The following is a 19,307-nucleotide window of genomic DNA, read 5'->3' on the forward strand; positions in this document are numbered from 1 at the left end:
ATCATGCTGTGGGGATGTTTTTCGGTGGCAGGGACTGGGAGACTAGTCAGAATTGAGGGAAAGATGAATGGAGCAAAGTACCGAGCGATCCTTGATGAAAACCTACTCCAGAGCGCTCAGGACCTCAGACTGGGGTGAAGGTTCACCTTCCAACAAGACAACGATGCTAAGCACACAGCCAAGACAACTCAGGAGTGACTTTGTGACAAGTCTCTGAATGTCATTGAGTGGCCCAGACAGAGCATGGACTTGAACCCGATCAAACATCTCTGGAGAGATCTGAAAATGGCTGTACAGCGTAGCTCCCCATCCATCCTGACAGAGAGAGGATTTGCAGAGAAGAATGGGAGAAACTCTCAAAATACAGGTGTGCCAAGCTTTTTGTGTCATACACAAGAAGACTCGAGGCCGCAATTGCTGCCAAAAGTGCTTCAACAAGGTGTTGAGTAAAGCGTCTGAATACTAACATAAAGGTGATATTTCTGTTTTTATTTGTAATAGATTTGCAAAACTTGATATAATCCTGGTTTTGCTTTTTAATTATGGGGTATTGTCTGTAGATTGATACATTTATCCATTTTATAATAAGGCCGTAACGTAACAAAATGTGGAAATAATCAAGCGATCTGAATACTTCAGAATGCACCGTATATGAATGGACAAGATGTAGTTGCTATACCTTATCATTTATACATATCAACAGATCAGTGGTAAAGAGAGAGGGGAGTATGGGAATGTTTTATGATAAGATATATTGGTGGATACTTAAATTAACAATGTCTGACTAATTTAACTGCTCCCACCCATACAGTATAACCATAGTTATTATAGCTGCTACATATACTATGTCTGTGAGAGGCACTGGAATTATCAAAGGAATCCTTCTGCGGAAGCCTACAGTATCTTAATTCCACACCCGTCTGTGAAGTTTAAACATGTAACGTGTAAGAGACATGCAATTAGAGGTACAGTATCAGAAAGAATACAACTGATTCCAATGACACTTGCCTATTTGCATGTACATGGGATGGGAATGTAATTTCCATCAATCAAAAGAGTAGCGGGCTATAATATATTCGGTTTATTAAGGTACTTCATATGCAACCGATTCTATATTCTATTTCCAAGCAGTTAATAATCTCACATTTCTGGACTGTTTTTGTGGTCTGTTCATACTGTTCGTTTTGGGTCAAAATATATCCCATTGAGATACACCCACAGTATTGTGTCTCTTCACTTCTACTCATCAAGGTTGTCAACATTTAACACATAAAAAGTGCTCTGAACAGGCCTTCGAAACATTGCCATGAGGGCGAGCGCTGGCTTTGAGTGATGACAGTGGCATTTCATTGTCACTCATGCCAGAGTCATTAACATTAACAGTTTGAGTAATGAGGTATGAGCAATTGAGCAACTGAGGAGTGGCATAGAAAATTGGGAGGTGGGCGAAAAGTTGATTTAGATTAAGAGATTCTGTCTGTCACATTGGTCCACCGAAGCACAGTGGTTAGAGCAAATAAAACCTGCAATTAAAATCATTTAGTTATGCATGGTTAATGATGACCACTAACGTTCACATTTTTCACAGCCACTGTCCATCACCAAAATTATATTTCTAAATGAGCGTATACACTGTGTGCCCAGCGTCAGATCAGGAAACTTAAATGTGTCACGCACCTGATCTCTTTCACCTGTCCTTGTGATTGTCTCCACCCCCAAAGGTGTCGCCCATCTTCCCCATTATCCCTTGTGTATTTATACCTGTGTTCTCTGTTTGTCTGTTGCCAGTTCATCTTGTTTGTCAAGTCAACCAGCGTTTTTCTCAGTTACTGCTTTTCCCCAGTCTCTCTTTTTCTCGCCCTCCTGGTTTTGACGCTTGCCTGACCTGACCCTGAGCCTGCCTGCCGTCCTGTACCTTTGCCCCACCACTCTGGATTATCGACCCCTGCCTGCCTTGACCTGTCGTTTGCCTGCCCCTGTTGCTGTAATAAACATGGTTACTTCAACACAGTCTGCACTTGGGTCTTACCTGAAACATTGTAAAATGAGCAATTGGTTATACTTACATCACGATTTAAAGTGCAGGAATAATTTCCTTTGAACAAAGGTAATGACTCTCAAATCCCTGTTCAATCCACAGTCATTGCCTCATAGCTTGGGGCAGCACAGTGCAGATGGTTGGCTGTGAATTGACTGTTGTTTACAATCGAATTACTACTGTACACACATGCATGCCGTTTTGTAATTGGCCTCCGCCATGATGCGCATTATTTTGTTTATTCACGATAGGCTACTCCTCTAGAGGAAACGTATTCAACTCAGTTGTGTGTATTGAACATGAAACCAATATATTGGTTCACTTAAGTCCAGGGAGACCACAGGGATTGTCTAACCTCTGCCACCAGTGTAGCAATCGAAGGCGAACAGACAGAATTCTTTACAATTTAAATGCCATGGCAAATGTTTCTTCTATCAATAAGCAATGAGATAAAAAAAGATGTAGTTATTAAGTTTATTACAAATAGCTTGGATTACCCTGGAGGGGGTGGTAACAGGCCGACCTACAAGACAATATTAATTGAAATGATGTGCCCCAGCTAGACGACATTCATGAGTGGACAGCAGAGTTGCACACACACACATACACACAAATCCCCTACACGGTGACATGAATGTGTGATTGTGTGTATGTCCTACATGTGCAGGTAATCTGTGTAGAGGCCAGAAATAAATGACGAGACATGGGGTCATCACAGATCTCCCTGCCTCAGTATGCAGGTTAGCACATATAAAGGAGAGAGAGAGGGGGGAGGGAAAGGAAGAGAGGAGACAGAGGGAGGAGGAGGAGAATATTGTTAATTGAGGCCATGTTTGTTAAAAAAATTATGTAGGCTATTATCTTTCAAAGAAGTGCGCACACACACACACACACACACACTTCTTATGCAAATATGGGCTCAGCATCTTGCAACATGATAATGTTTTATTGCAGTAGAAGAGAAATAAATAACACCCCCAAGAAAAAGGATTGGTTCCCAAAATGTTAACCCAAAGCCTAGTTCACATCTAACAGACGAGACAGTTTAGATGAAGTTTGCTTAATCAACCTTTTACTGCAGTGGGCTAAATCAGGGTCACACAGAGTGTTTCTTGGTAGTCTTAAACAAATCTACTTTGAAACAAAAGTATAGACTTCACACACATGTTAAGGGCCTAGAAAAAAAGACACTTGTACCATGTCAGACACACAGTTGAAGTTGGAGGTTTACATACCATTAGGCTGGAGTCATTAAAACTCATTTTTCAACCACTCCACAAATTTCTTGTTAACAAAATATAGTTTTGGCAAGTCGGTTAGGACATCTACTTTGTGCATGACACAAGTCATTTTTCCAACAATTGTTTACAGACAGATTATTTCACTTATAATTCAATGCATCACAAATCCAGTGGGTCAGAAGTTTACAGACACTAAGTTGACTGTGCCTTTAAACAGCTTGGAAAATTCCATTAAATGATGTCATGGCTTTAGAAGCTTCTGGTAGGCTAATTGACATCATTTGATGTCAATTGGAGGTGCAGCTGTGGATGTATTTCAAGGCCTACCTTCAAACTCAGTGCCTCTTTGCTTGACATCATGGGAAAATCAAAAGAAATCAGCCAAGACCTCAGAAAATAAATTGTAGAGCAATTTCCAAATGCCTGAAGGTACCACGTTCATCTGTACAAACAATAGTACGCAAGTATAAACACCATGGGACCACGCAGCCATCATACCCCTCAGGAAGGAGACGCGTTCTGTCTCCTAGAGATGAGCGTACTTTGTACAGCAAAGGACCTTGTGAAGATTCTGGAGGAATCAGGTACAAAAGTATCTATATCCACAATAAAAAGAGTCTTATATCGACATAACCTGAAAGGCCGCTTAGCAAGGAAGATTCCACTGCTCCAAAACCGCCGTAAAAAAGCAAGACTACAGTTTGAAATTGCACATGGGGACGAAGATTGTACTTTTGGGGGAAATGTCCTCCTCTGGTCTGATGAAACAAAAATAGAACTGTTTGGCCATAATGACCATTGTTTTGTTTTGAGGAAAAAGTGGGAGGCTTGCAAGCCGAAGAACAATATCCCAACCGTGAAGCACGGGGGTGGCAGCATCATGTTGTGGGGGTGCTTTGCTGCAGGAGGGACTGGTGCACTTCACAAAACAGATGGAATCATGAGGCAGGAAAATTATGTGGCTATATTGAAGCAACATCTCAAGACATCAGTCAGGAGGTTAAAGCTTGATCACAAATGGGTCTTCCAAATGGACAATGACCCCAAGCATACTTCCAAAGATGTGGCCAAATGGCTAAAGGACAACAAAGTCAAGGTATTCGAGTGGCCATCACAAAGCCCTGACCTCAACCCTATAGAAAAGTTGTGCGCAGAACTGAAAAAGCGTGTGCGAGCAAGGAGGCCTACAAACCTGACTCAGTTACACCAGCTCTGTCATGGAGGAATGGGCCAAAATTCACCCAACTTATTGTGGGAAGCTTTATGAAGGCTACCCGAAACGTTTGACCCAAGTTAAACAATTAAGGCAATGTTACCAAATACTACATCAGTGTTTGTAATCTTCTGACCCACTGGGAATGTGATGAAAGAAATGAAAGCTGAAATAAATCATTCTCTCTAATATTATTCTGACATTTCACATTCTTAAAATAAAGTGGTGATCCTAAGAGAGGGATCTTTTACTAGGATTTTTAATGTATTTGGCTAAGGTGTTTGTAAACCTCAGACTTTTGTCTTATGTTTCACCGAGTCGTGGCTGAATGACGACATGCATAACACAGTTGGCAGGGTTTTCCTTGCATTGGCAAGAAAGAACAGCTGCCTTCAGGTAGACGAGGGGTGGTGTTCTGTGTATTTGTCAATGACAGCTGGTGCGCAATCTCTAATATTAAGGAAGTCTCAAGGTTTTGCTAGCCTGAGGTACAGTACCTCATGATAAGCTGTAGACCACACGACTAGTTTTTTATAGCTGGCGATTTACCATCACAAACCAATGCATGCACTAAGACCACACTCAACGAGTGTGTATAAGGCCATAAATCAAATAAAAATTGTATTGGTCACATACACGTCATTAGCTAATGTTATTGTGGGTGTAGAGACATGCATAAACAAATAAGAGAATGCTCACACAGAAGTGGCACTCCTATTGGCCTGGGACTTTAATTTACCTCATTTCTACCAGCATGTCACATCTGCAACCAGAGGGGAAAAAACTCTACACCACCATTGCTCCACACACAGAGAAGTGTACAAAGCTCTCCCTCACCCTCCATTTGCCAAATCTGGCCATACTTTTTCCTCCTGATTCCTGCTTACAAGCAAAAACTCAAGCAGGAAATACCAGTGACTCATTCAATATGGAAGTGGTCAGATGACGCGGATGCTAAGCTTCAGGACATTCACTATATATGCACATGTATGTGGACACCCTTTCAAATTAGTGGATTCAGCTATTTCATCCACACTTGTTACTGACAGGTGTATCAAATCGAGTACACAGCCATGCAATCTCTCTACTCCATTGGCAGTAGAATGGCCTTACTGACGAGCTCAGTGACTTTCAATTTGGTACCATTATTAGATGCCACCTTTCCAACAATTCAGTTTTTCAAATTTCTGCCCTGCTAGAGCTGCCCCGGTCAACTGTAAGTGCTGTTATTGTGAAGTGGAAATTTCTAGGAGCAACAACGGCTCAGCCGCAAAGTGGTAAGCAACACAAGCTCACAGAATGGGATAGCCAAGTGCTGAAGCACGTAGCACGTAAATATCATCTGTCCTTGGTAGCAACACTGACGACCGAGTTCCAAACTGCCTCTGGAAGCAATTTCATCACAATAACTGTTCATCGGGAGCTTCATGAAATGGGTTTCCATGGCCGAGAAGCTGCACACAAGGCCTAAGATCACAATGCGCAAAGCCAAGCGTCGGCTGGAGTGGAGTAAGCTTGCCGCCATTGGACTCTGGAGGAGTGGAGACACATTACGGTAAAGGAGAAATAATGGTCTGGGGCTGTTTTTCATGGTTTGGGCTAGGCCGCCGACTGCGAGCCAGGCGTAATCGCCCAACATCAGTGCCCGATTTGACTAATGCTCTTGTGGATGAATGGAAGTAATGTTCCAACATCTAGTGGAAAGCCTTCCCAGAACAATAGAGGCTGTTATAGCAGCAAATGGGGGACCAATAATGGAAATAAATGCAAATAAATTCATAAAAAATCCTACAATGTGATTTTCTGGATTTTTTTTCTCATTTTGTCTGTCATAGTTGAAGTGTACCTATGATGAAAATTAATCTCTCATCCTTTTAAGGGGGTGAACTTGCACAATTGGTGGCTGACTAAATACTTTTTGCCCCACTGTATCTGATATGGACAGAAAGCTTAAATTCTTGTAAATCTAACTGCACTGTCCAATTTACAGTAGCTATTACTGTGAAATAATATCATGCTATTGTTTGAGGAGAGTGCACAGTTATGAACTTGAAAATGTATCAATTAACAAATTAGGCACATTTGGACAGACTTCATACAACATTTTGAACATAAATGCAATGATTCATTGGATCAGTCTAACACTTTGTCTAAACAGGAATAATACAATGTGGCCTTTCTCTAGCATTTTTCTTTGTATCATCTTTTACCAGATCAAATGTGTTATATTCTCCTACATTCATTTCACATTTCCAAAAACTTCAGTGTTTCCTTTGAAATAGTATCAAGAATATGCATATCCTTGCTTCAGGTCCTGTGCTACAGGCAGTTCGATGTGGGTATGTCATTTTAGGTGAAAATTTAAAAAAAGGGGCCAGCATTAAAAGGCTAAGGCCCATGGGACTACACATCTCCCGCTGCAACTGGACTTCCTGACGGGCCACCCCCAGGTGGTAAGGGTCGTCAACAACACATTTGGCATGGTGATCCTCAATTTATTTATTTTTTAATGTATTTTTTATGAATTATTTTAGCAAATATTTTGACTTGAGACAAGACGAATCCCTTTAGCAAATCAGAGAACAACAGGCTGAAGTTCTGTGTTCAGCCAAGCAGCTAGCTATCTAGCCAAGCCGACAGTTAGCTAGATGTTTTGCTGCAGTAATAGCTAGCCTATCTTGCAGATGTTTTCTGATAAGTCACAAAGTGTGTCATGTTTCTGGTGCATGTATTTCATGAAACTCGTTTGCTATAATAAGTATAACAAGTGACAACTTTGTTTCAAAGTTTCATGTCATTGTAAAGAGGCATCGTTACCGTGGGAACTGTCTCAACTGCATGGTCTCATTTTATTAATCTGACTGCTTGGTCTCCAGTCAGCTGTTGTACAACACAACATTCTAAAACTGGCTAGTTTGTCTCGTCGCGTCTTATGTCGGCTGTTGTATCTGCTGTACCTCAGAAAGGTTGTCTTAGAATTGTAATATTGTCTCTATGGAAAGTCCTGTACAGTAAACAATGCATGAAATGTTGTGAAATCGCTGAAAACAGTTCTGTTTCAAAATCGTAACTACAAAGTCAAACACAGATCTTCTTAAACAATATTGTCGCATTATTAGTTGAATTTAACTGTGCAAGCTGTTGTAGGAGTTGTGTTGCCTGGTTACCAATCTCCTTGCTCAGGCCAAACGTTGTGCCATGCCCACCAATGTTAGTTTCTTCTCAGTCTGAAACTGAGTACTTCCCTGATGATTTCCAGAACACAAACACTTTCTATCCATTCTGATTGGTCCAAGAAACCGATGGGTTGGTTCAGAGCTAGAACATACTGTATGTGCATAAAGCAGTGTTTTTAAAGTCTGTTATTGGCTTTGATACTCTGATTGGTTAGAGATGATCCAATCCCTGATGACTTTGTTTTGTACAACACCCCTCATTCTGACTTCAGTGATGGCAGTATCAGACTGAGGTAATGATCAGTTCCTCAGTGAGTAAAATCACTGAGGAAGCCAAGCCAGTCAAAAAAACATGTTACAACCTATGTTGTTTGCACTATAACCCATTTGTTCATACACCACCGTGAAATGCAATAGGGCCGTGGCCTGTGACAACAACAAGACAACAGTCACACAGTGGCAGAATAAATTAAACTACACATATGTTTGTTTCAGTTTCATCACAATATCGGAGAGCAACATCTGTCCGGTGAAGTCCACAAAGAAAATATTGCATTTATAACAAACAGTTATATCACCTGCAGCACGGACAAGCAAGGTAATGTTTCAACAGTTTACTAAACAACTACTAATTTAAAACCACAGCATTTTCACAAGTCAGCACAAGTTAGCAGGAGCACTGCCTCCGGCTATTCCAGCACCATCAAATCAACAAGGTTATGTATGGTTAGTTGAATACACTGAAAACAAACTTAAAGATACCAAAAACTATTTAGTCCAATCAATGTTGCTAAATATCATGTGGTTGTTCATAGACTGTTTTCTGTGTGTGTGTGAGCGCTCAAGTAAAACAAAAAATGTTGACTCAACCTACTTGTAGACTACTTGAACGCCAATGCCATCCTCCTCTCTTTCATGTTGGCAAAAAGGCCTATGGCTCTGTCATACAGTACACTTTTAGTTTTTGTTGTCATAGAATACCTAGCTAAAGTGCTTGCTAGCCTAAGTTCCTCGCATGGGCAACAATGAACCAGCTGTTAGCTAGTTAACATGAGTCTACTAGGATACATATAGGCTACATATTTGAGCTTCAATTATCTCAAACCAGTGGCACAACATATTCATTTATGGTTAGATCAGAATCGCCAGCACTGACGAAGGCATAATGCTGAAACGTATGCTCCGTTCATTAAAAAAATGTATATAGCACGTTTCACTTTCCATTTTTGTATTCTTTTGAGCAACGATTCAAGTAATGATATTATTTTTGCATTTCTGCCTCATTGGGTTATTCCTTTTCATGGTTTTGAGTGCGAGTACTTTTTGAACTCTACAGATCAGAATCATCTTCATAATCATTGGTCTGTACAGACTGCTAAGGCAGTCCCAAGGATTGGAAATGTAAAAACCCTTGCCTTTGGACATTTAACAGGGTTGTATTGTGTACCAAAACTCGCGTGGTGTATTCATTAGTCGCGGAAAACGTGTTGCAATGTAGAAGATAGTTTTTATTGGACAAATTCAATCAGGTGCCACCCCGTTTCATTCTGCTTACTTCTGTTTGCTTCCATTTGGTTTATAGTGAATGAAACCCCAGCAAACATACTGACATTTTACACTCACATTACATTTAACACTCATGTTTATCATCTCCACTACATTCCCATTACATAATGCAAACACTGAGACCAACACAATACACATTTCTTTGCTGTGACTGCCTGACATCTGCACTGCAAGAAGACACTCATTATTTTCATAATGATACCACTTGTGCTGCCCTATAAGCCACACAAACACATAGACACACTCCACCATGCAAAGAAGTTCAATACATGGCCAAGACAGAGAACACATTCGTACTCCCATAATTGGACATATAGTCGGCTGTGACATTAAAAGTCTGTCTATGACACATTGATTCCATCAGAATGGTGCGGTGGAGAGCAGATTGGATAGGAGCAGGGAGCCGTCAGATATAGTATTGACAGTGTCAGTGTGTACATGCTGTTACGCATAATGACGTCCATAGCAGAGTACTGAAGGACAGGGTTGGGGCAAGTAATGTCATGATGACTTCCAAGCTTGCAGTTTGTAAACCTTCTGTAATACTCCCTACGTTCCTACGTGGCCTATCACCAGCTGGTCTGTTACCGTACACTAACATGGGCTTGTTAACCTGACAGCATGTCAAGCCTGTTGTTGGCTATTCTATAGGCAATACAAACGGAACAGATCCATGCACATAAACATTCTCTCTCTCTCCCCCCTCTCTACTGTATCTATATGCGAGGGACACCTTTAGTTCAGGCCTCTCTCTTGGTTGTAGGTTTTCTTTCAGGGGCTTTAAATCTGGGGCTAATAACAAATTGCATGACAAAAAGCATTGTTGAAATAAAACCAACTAGAATTTCATGGTCAATTAAATACAATAAGGCTTTCCACCATTATTGTAAACTCTACACCAACGCTCAATCAAAGGAGCTGCCATATAGCTTTCTATTCACAGTAAAAAATATATCCAGGAATATGTTCCACTTTCTTATTTAAATGCACTTATAAAAATCCCTGCTGAAATATTATCACCTTCCATTCTGGTAATTACCCTTCAAATTTGGGGTAAACGGCTGAGTCACATCTGATGAATTATAATGAGATTTTATAGGCCTAGCATGTTATAGTGGATGAAGTAATATGATGATGATATGGTCTGTAACACTGCCAATTACAGGAAGCATAGTGCAATCAGGGTAATGACAGAAACATACATGATATTACCATAATAAGATCATATCAAGATGTGACTAATTCAGGTCTTTTTCATGTCTTTGAGTATGACGTTGTGAATAATTTAATAAGCATGATATATAACTTGCCGTAAGCCATTTTCTACAGTGAAATACATTGGTGGCTGCAACTGTGACCTAGTTGTTGTTAGACTCCATAGCTCTAATCACATTTTGCCGATTGGGCTTGTTTCATTACCAGATAACACAGGAAGTTTAGAGCCAATACTATTGTGAACTATATCAAATCAAATTGTATTTGTCACATGCACCGAATACAACAGGTAGACCTTACAGTGAAATGCTTACTTACAAGCCCCTAACCAACAATGCAGTTTTAAGAAAAATAAGTGTTAAGAAAGTATTATTTTTTTAAGTGTAAAATTAAAATGAAAGAGCAACAATAAAATAACAGTAGCGAGGTTATATACAGGTGTACCAGTACAGAGACAATGTGCGGGGGCACAGGTTAGTCAAGGTAGAGGTAATATGTACATGTAGAGGAGGTAAAGTGTCTATGCATAGATAGTAAACAGAGAGTAGCAGCAGCATAAAAATGGGGGGGGGGGGGGTCAATGCAAATAGTCTGGGTGGCCATTTGATTAGCTGTCCAGGAGTCTTATGGCTTGGGGGTAGAAGCTGTTAAGAAGCCTTTTGGACCTCCGGTACCTCTTGCCGTGCAGAGAGAACAGTCTATGACTGGGGTTGCTGAAAGTCTTTGGCATTTGTAGAGCCTACCTCTGACACTGCCTGGTATAGAGGTCCAGGATGGCAGGAAGCTTGGGCCCAGTGATGTACTGGGCCGTACGCACTACCCTCTTGTCACGTTCTGACCTTTATTTCCTTTGTTTTGTATTTATTTAGTATGGTCAGGGCGTGAGTTGGGTGGGCAGTCTATGTTTGTTTTTCTATGATTTGGGTAGTTCTATGTTTCGGCCTAGTATGGTTCTCAATCAGAGGCAGGTGTCATTAGTTGTCTCTGATTGAGAATCATACTTAGGTAGCCTGGGTTGCACTGTTTGTTTGTGGGTGATTGTCTATGTTGTAGCTTCACAGTCGTCATTTGTTTATTGTTTTGTATGCAGTGTCAGTACTTGCTTTATTAAAGATTTACCATGGACACTTACGACGCCGCATTTTGGTCCGATCCTTCTCGCCTCTCCTCTTCAGATGAAGAGGAGGACGATCGTGACAGAATCACCCACCAACCAAGGACCAAGCGGCGTGGTAAACAGCAGCGACGACAGCAGCAGCAGCAGCAACAACAGCAAAAACAGCGGCCAGCATCACAGGACTCCTGGACATGGGAGGAGATTCTAGACGGGAGAGGACCCTGGGCGCAGGCTGGGGAATATCGCCGCCCCAAAGCAGAGCTGGAGGCAGCGAAAGCTGAGCGGCAGCGATATGAGGAGGCAGCACGGCAGTGCGACAGGTACGAGAGGCAGCCCCAAAAGATGTTTGGGGGGGGGGCAGACGAGGTGTGGAAGTAAGCCAGGTAGCAGACCTGAGCTCACTCCTCGTGCTTATTATAAGCAGCGCATTACTGGTCAGGCACCGTGTTATGCGGTTAAGCGCACGGTGTCGCCAGTGCGTGCCCATAGCCCGGTGCGCTATAGGGCAGCCCCCCGAAAGTGCCGTGAGAGTGTGGGCATCGAGCAAGGGCGTATGGTGCCTGCTCAGCGGGTCTGGTCGCCGGTACGCAGTTTTGGTCCAGATTATCCTGCGCCGGCTCTGCGTGCTGTGTCTCCGGGGCGCTGGGAGGGTGCAGTGCGTCCTCTGCCTGCGCTCCGCTCGTGCCGGGCGAATGTGGGAGTGGAGCCTAAGGGAGAGGTGCGTGTAGTAAGCACTAGATCTCCCGTGCTTACCTACAGCCCGGTTCAACCTGTGCCTGCACTCTGGAGGGTCCGGGCTAGAGTAGTTGTCCAGCCTGGGGAAGTGGTGCCAAGGTTGCGCACCAGAGCTCCAGTGCTCCCCCACAGCCCGGTCCTTCAGGTGCCTCCTAACACCAAGCCTCCTGAGGGTCTCCCCAGCCTGGTGGTTCCTGTGGCAGCCCCACGCACCAGGCTGTCTCTCTGTCTCCTCCCTGCAGGTGGTCCCGCCTGTCCGGCGCCGCTGCCGGAGTCTCCCGCCTGTCCGGCGCTGCTGCCGGAGCCTCCCGCCTGTCCGGAGCCTCCCGCCTGTCCGGCGCCGCTGCCGGAGCCTCCCGCCTGTCCGGAGCCTCCCGCCTGTCCGGCGCCGCTGCCGGAGTCTCCCGCCTGTCCGGCGCCGCTGCCGGAGTCTCCCGCCTGTCCGGCGCCGCTGCCGGAGTCTCCCGCCTGTCCGGCGCTGCTGCCGGAGTCTCCCGGCCTGTCCGGCGCTGCTGCCGGAGTCTCCCGCCTGTCCGGCGCTGCTGCCGGAGTCTCCCGCCTGTCCGGCGCTGCTGCCGGAGTCTCCCGCCTGTCCGGCGCCGCTGCCGGAGTCTGAGGCGCCAGAGCCCCTCAGCCCAGAGGCGCCAGAGCTTCTGCCCCTCTGTCCAGAGCTTCTGCCCCTCTGTCCAGAGCTTCTGCCCCTCTGTCCAGAGCTTCTGCCCCTCTGTCCAGAGCTGCCCCTCTGTCCAGTGGGGTCATTGAGAGGGGTGGCCATGGTGAGAAAGCCACGGAGGCGGACAATAAGGCGGACAAAGACAATGGTTAAGTGGGGTCCGCGTCCCGCGCCAGAGCCGCCACCGCGGACAGACGCCCACCCAGACCCTCCCCTATAAGGTCAAGGTTTTGCGGCCGGAGTCCGCACCTTTGGGGGGGGGGTACTGTCACGTTCTGACCTTTATTTCCTTTGTTTTGTATTTATTTAGTATGGTCAGGGCGTGAGTTGGGTGGGCAGTCTGTTTGTTTTTCTATGATTTGAGTAGTTCTATGTTTCGGCCTAGTATGGTTCTCAATCAGAGGCAGGTGTCATTAGTTGTCTCTGATTGAGAATCATACTTAGGTAGCCTGGGTTGCACTGTTTGTTTGTGGGTGATTGTCTATGTTGTAGCTTCACGGTCGTCATTTGTTTATTGTTTTGTATGCAGTGTCAGTACTTGCTTTATTAAAGATTTACCATGGACACTTACGACGCCGCATTTTGGTCCGATCCTTCTCGCCTCTCCTCTTCAGATGAAGAGGAGGACGATCGTGACACCTCTGTAGTGCATATCACAATGCAAGCGTTTAATTCAACATAGATCACATTCACACTGCTAGTACATTCGTCATCTGAATAATATTTACCCCACTCTATATGACAGCATGCATCTTTTGATGATTACCAATCCCGTTTATTTCGTTATCGCGCAAATCACACTCTTTACGGCAATATTTTTAGTCAATTGGACGACGCTTTGCGTTCTTCCACACGTGCCGCATGGATGGAAATTTGCAACACGTACAAACATGGAGAAGAGTGAACGTGACACAGAGCATGGAGACACGGCGCTCGTACCTAAAAGAGGGGCTACTTCGGTCACGTGGACGTGGTTTGGGTATGAAAAGTCTAACACGGATCAGAAAGCCATCCTCTTCAAAATATGCCGCATGCCTGTCCCGACAACAGGCTCAAACACCACTAACCTTTGTTACCACCTATGCAAGAATCATGTGAAACAGTACGGAGAGAGTCTACGGATGAGACCCAAAAGTACAGTCAAGTGCTCAAAACAAACCCCCGACTCAGACGTTGCGAGAAACTTTTGCACACCATATGGCAAAGAATCACGAAGATGGAAGGAGATAACTTACATCTGCAAAAACATGGCCCCAAGTTACACGGTCGAGAAACGGGGGTTTTGTGTGTTGGTGCTAACACTCGACCCAAGGTACCAAATGCAAATTGATATGTGACACGTATTAATGCCAAAATAACATGCAAAACAGGCAAGCCCCCCCACCCCAAAAGGGGAAAAAATAAATATATACATTAATATTTTGTTACATGCTTAATTGCTTAATGCTAAATAAAAGGAGAAATGATCAAATATGAGTACGCACCTTTTATTTGTTGAGTATAATTCAAAGTGTAATAAGAAATAGGCCTTTACATGTGGTCATTTTATATAAACTATTTATTCATATATAGAAAATGTGTTATATCGTGATATGTATCGTTATCGGCATATGAAAATACCTATATTGGGATATGAGATTTTGTCCATATCGCCCAGCCCTACTGTTGGCCCATCTTGGCGCAGGAAGTCACTTGTTATGCCAACTCCTGTTCTGTATATGCCCAATCCAAATCCCCTCGGGAAACTCCATCCCCTTCCCGTGCCTCAGCGTCCCTGGTCTCATCTGTCCATTGACTTTGCCACTGATCTCCCCTCTTCTGATGGTCTTACTACCATTTTGGTGATAGTGTACAGATTCTCTAAATCATGCTGTTTCATCCCTCTCTGGTCTCCCTACCGCTCTCCAGGTCGCTGAGGCACTGCTTCAGCAGGTCTTCCTGCACTATGGCCTTCCGGAGGATATTGTCTCTGATCGTGGCCCCCAATTCACATCACATGTATGGAAGGCTTTCATGGAGAAGCTGGGGGTCACGGTCAACCTCACTTCCGGGTACCGGCCTCAGTCTAACGGGCAGGTGGAGAGGATGAACCAGGAGCTGGGAAGGTTCCTGAGGAGCCACTGCCAGGACCGGCAGGGGGCAGGGGGCTTGGGCTTGGGCTGAATATGCCCAGAATTCATTGCGACACTTCTCCACTGGGCTGACTCCCAGTGTGATCTGGGTTATCAGCCATTACTGGCTCTGGGGACTCCGAGCCAGACCGAAGCTCCTGCAGGTGGATGAGTGGTTCAGGCGTGCAGAAGACATATGGAACGTTGTTCATGTGAGACTCCAGCGCGTCATCCGCCGTCAGAAAGAGCAGGTGGAGCGCCATAGCAGTGAGGCTTCCGTGTTTCATCCTGGTGATCGCGTCTAGTTCTCCACCAGGAACCTCCCGCTCCGCCTGCCCTGTAAGAGGATGAGTCTCTGGTTTGTGGGGCGGTACAACTCCCCACTAACTACCAGATCTCACCATCTTTTCATGTTTCCCTCGTCAGGCAGGTGGTTCCTGGTCCCCCGCCTATGCCGTCAGATCACTCCTGGACTTCCGATGTTGTGGGGGTTGGCTCCAGTACCTGGTGGACTGGGAGGGGTATGGTCCAGAGGAGCGGTGTTGTGTTCCGGTGGATGACATTCTAGATCCCAACATCGTCCGAGATTTCCACCTTTGTTGTCCGGACCGGCCCGCTCAGGACGCCGTGCATCGGGGGGTGGGGCGCGGGGGTACTGACACATCTACTCCTGTTCCCCCGCTCCGGTGCTTGACGTCACTGGTCCAGTAGCCACCGGTCCTGGCAACCCATCTTTACGCACACCTGGCAACTATCATTGTGCACACCTGTGTCTCATCATCAGTCACAACTGGACTTCATTACACCCTTGATTACTTACCCTTTATATAGCATTCTTTTGTTATCAGTCATCAGGGAGTATTGTGTTTCTATGTCAGACATTTCTCTTGGTTTTTATCGCTCCATGTTCATTATTATTAAAGTCACTAATTGCACCTGCTTCCTGATTCCCTATGTCTATGTTACAGACTTAAAAAGTAAGATGATTTTTATTTACAATTTCACTTAGGGACAGGCCAGGCAGAACCAGGGAAATGTGGATTAAGCAAATTACACGAATACTGTAACGATCTTCGTCTTCATCGGATGAGGAGTAGGAAGGATCGGACCAAAACGCAGCGTGGTAAGTGTCCATGACTATTTATTATAACAGAAATGAAAATCGAAGCAGTCCTGAAAGGTGAAAACACAAAACAGGAAACAACTACCCACAAACACCAGGTGGGAGAAGGCTACCTAAGTATGGTTCTCAATCAGAGACAACGATAGACAGCTGCCTCTGTTTGGGAACCATACCAGGCCAAACACACAGAAAAGAAAACATAGAATGCCCACCCCATCTCACGCCCCGACCAAACCAAAATAGAGACATAAAAAAGGAACTAAGGTCAGGGCGTGACAAATACAGAGACATCTAAAGATAGCGCTATACACAGAATCAACACTTCTAACTTTTAATGAGCAACAACTGTGAAAAATTATATATGGTTCTAGTCATCAACTGTAGAAGCCTTTACGAATTCCACTGTGGAACAATTGTTCTCTATATCTCTAATTAGAATAACTATGCTATGTGAATGAAACAAAATACTGCAGATCATAGGAACTACAGAATATCTCATTAGTATCCAACTGCACTACTCAAGAAGTTTGACAGTAACAAATTGGGCACCAGGAACATAGAAGTAACAGCCAACACCGAGGGATCCAACATGTAGATAAATATAGGCCTGGTCACTGCCAGATGAGAGGGCAGATGTTAAGAGAACTCTTGCATAATCTTCACATTCCACTGCTCCTTCCCTCCAATAATAAGACAGCCTTTGACGTTCTGAGTCTCCAGGCAATCAATTTTCATTTCCTTGCCCATGTCTAGTCGATTTGCTTTTCGAAATTGGACTTTATGCCCTATGGGTCACATGAGCACTGGTAATTGTTACCTGTCCGGCAACCCCTAGCTGCTCACAACCACGTTGATTATATATATTTTTTATTTTGGAATCCGATATCTTGTGTAACTAACCTTTTCAATTGAAGTGAACAAGAATATCTTAAATAAGCAGGTTGTTCATGTCTCCTGAAATTGGTTCTCCTCAACATACAGTACAGTGGGGTCCAGAATTATTGTATCCCTTCATAAAGATGAGCAAAAAATACTGCATAAAATAAATTATACAAATAGTGAGCTGTTTAGTATGCTCTGATTTTTAAAAATTATATTATTTTATGCTAGTACATTTGCTCAAAGAAAGCGATTTTGTTTAACAAGTAATAAAAAAACTATCTAGAAAAGATAAGGGTCAAAATCCCCTGTTTTCAATACTCCAATACCTTCCCCTTGCAAGGATAATGACACTGAGCACGGAACATGTTTTATAAGATTGTGGAACACATTGGGAGGGATCTTAGACCATTCCTCCAGACATAATCTTTCCAGATCCTTGATATCCTTCATCTATGCATATGGACTGCCCTCTTCAATTCAATCGAGAGGTTTTCAATGGGGTTCAAGTCCGGAGACTGAGATGGCCATTGCAAAATGTTGATTTTGTGGTCAATGAACCACTTCTTTGTGAATTTTCATTTGCGCTTGGGGTCATTGTCTTGCTAGAAGATCCGATCTAAGTGCAAATGCCGTTTATCAAACTCCAGGTGGTGCTATGGTCAGATGGTCAGATGGCCACGCGCCTTTGAAAGAACAATGCAAATGCAGAAAATACCTTATCCCTACTGTAAAATATGGTGGTGGGTTATAGGTGGATTATAGATGTTATGGGGCTATATTGCTTCCATTGGTCTTGTGGAAGCAATCATGAACAATTTCCCAATCATCTTGAAAGTGCATCAGAAATACACCTTTCTGCACTGTTCAGAGTAAATGCAAAGACTAAGAAGCCAAGTTCAGATTATGGGTTGTCACATCTGCATTCAATGAAACCGTAATCTCCCGACTGCAGCATATGGGCAAATGTTAAATGGCTCGAGTCAGGGCAAAACCAACACACATCCAGACACTTACACTCACAGGCTGTGATACAGCCACATTTTATGTAGTCATGCTCAAATGAGTGTTTGTATCGCAATGTCTTAAAATAAATATAAAAGTGGGGAATCGGAATCAATAGAGCAACAGGGCGGAACAGTAGTGGGGTCAAAGCAACGCGCTTTGAGGGGGAGAAACACAGCCTCCTGTCCCCTGTAGTTTACCAACCTCCCTGGCTAGCTCATTTACATTTCGACAGGGTCGGGACACCAGCTGCTGTGAGTGAGAAAGCATAACAAGAGAACTATTGGACCTGAAGGAGGAGAGGGGGGGAAGAGGTCTTTAAAGAATAAAGATAACATTGGGCTACTGTTTGACAACAGATAAGGAGGACTCGCTATGTATAGCAATTGAACTGTGCTTACTATCCCTGTGTACACCAAACTGGAACCCACTGGTACTGGCCTTACATTGTGGGAATGCTTTGAGTGATCTGTTTGATATGGTCCACTGTGGTATACTAAAAGCAAGATCAGAAATGTACTGGTTTTATTAAATAGAGCCCTAGACAGTCATAAAAAGTCCTGTGTAGCCAAGAGTATCTAATCAGATGTACAGTACTGGCTGTACATTTCAATGTCAGTTTATAGGGAAATAAAGCAGTACAAATATCTTATGTTTGATGTGACATTTGAGAGGAGAACACAAGGTGTACCACTTAGAACACAAGGGAGCAATAGATCTCTGTTTTCACCTGGTGACAACCTCCCAAAGCCTTATTAACACCCTAGAATCAATGCCTGTCTGAAAATCGAGTTAGCATAATAAAAACAATCACCAGCTAAATCCGTCTGTTTAAGCTAGAGACTTTAGTTTGTTTTATATGGGCTGTGTCTCAATACATCACATCCGCCGATGTCAGCCTTCCACATCTGCTGTGGATGGTGGATGAACTACAGCGTTTGTCAGACCAGGGGTCATCCCGAAAATCAGTCTTCTCACAATAACATCTGCAGAGTCTGAACAGTCTGAACGGTTTGGGCTTGAAACCACTATGGAAAGTTGAGATTCACAAACACAAGGGTCGGGCATAGGCACAGGAGACAGGAGCGCGATGCAAACAAGGAGGCTTTATTTAGAAAAGGCTAATTAAATCCTGTCTCTTCCAGAGCACTACAAGGTTCAGATTAAATTCAGGAATCAAAAGCATGAAGTTCATAGAACAAGCCTAAAGCTTAA

This window comes from Oncorhynchus kisutch, linkage group LG11 (assembly GCF_002021735.2).
Source record: "Oncorhynchus kisutch isolate 150728-3 linkage group LG11, Okis_V2, whole genome shotgun sequence".
Lineage (NCBI taxonomy): Eukaryota > Metazoa > Chordata > Actinopteri > Salmoniformes > Salmonidae > Oncorhynchus > Oncorhynchus kisutch.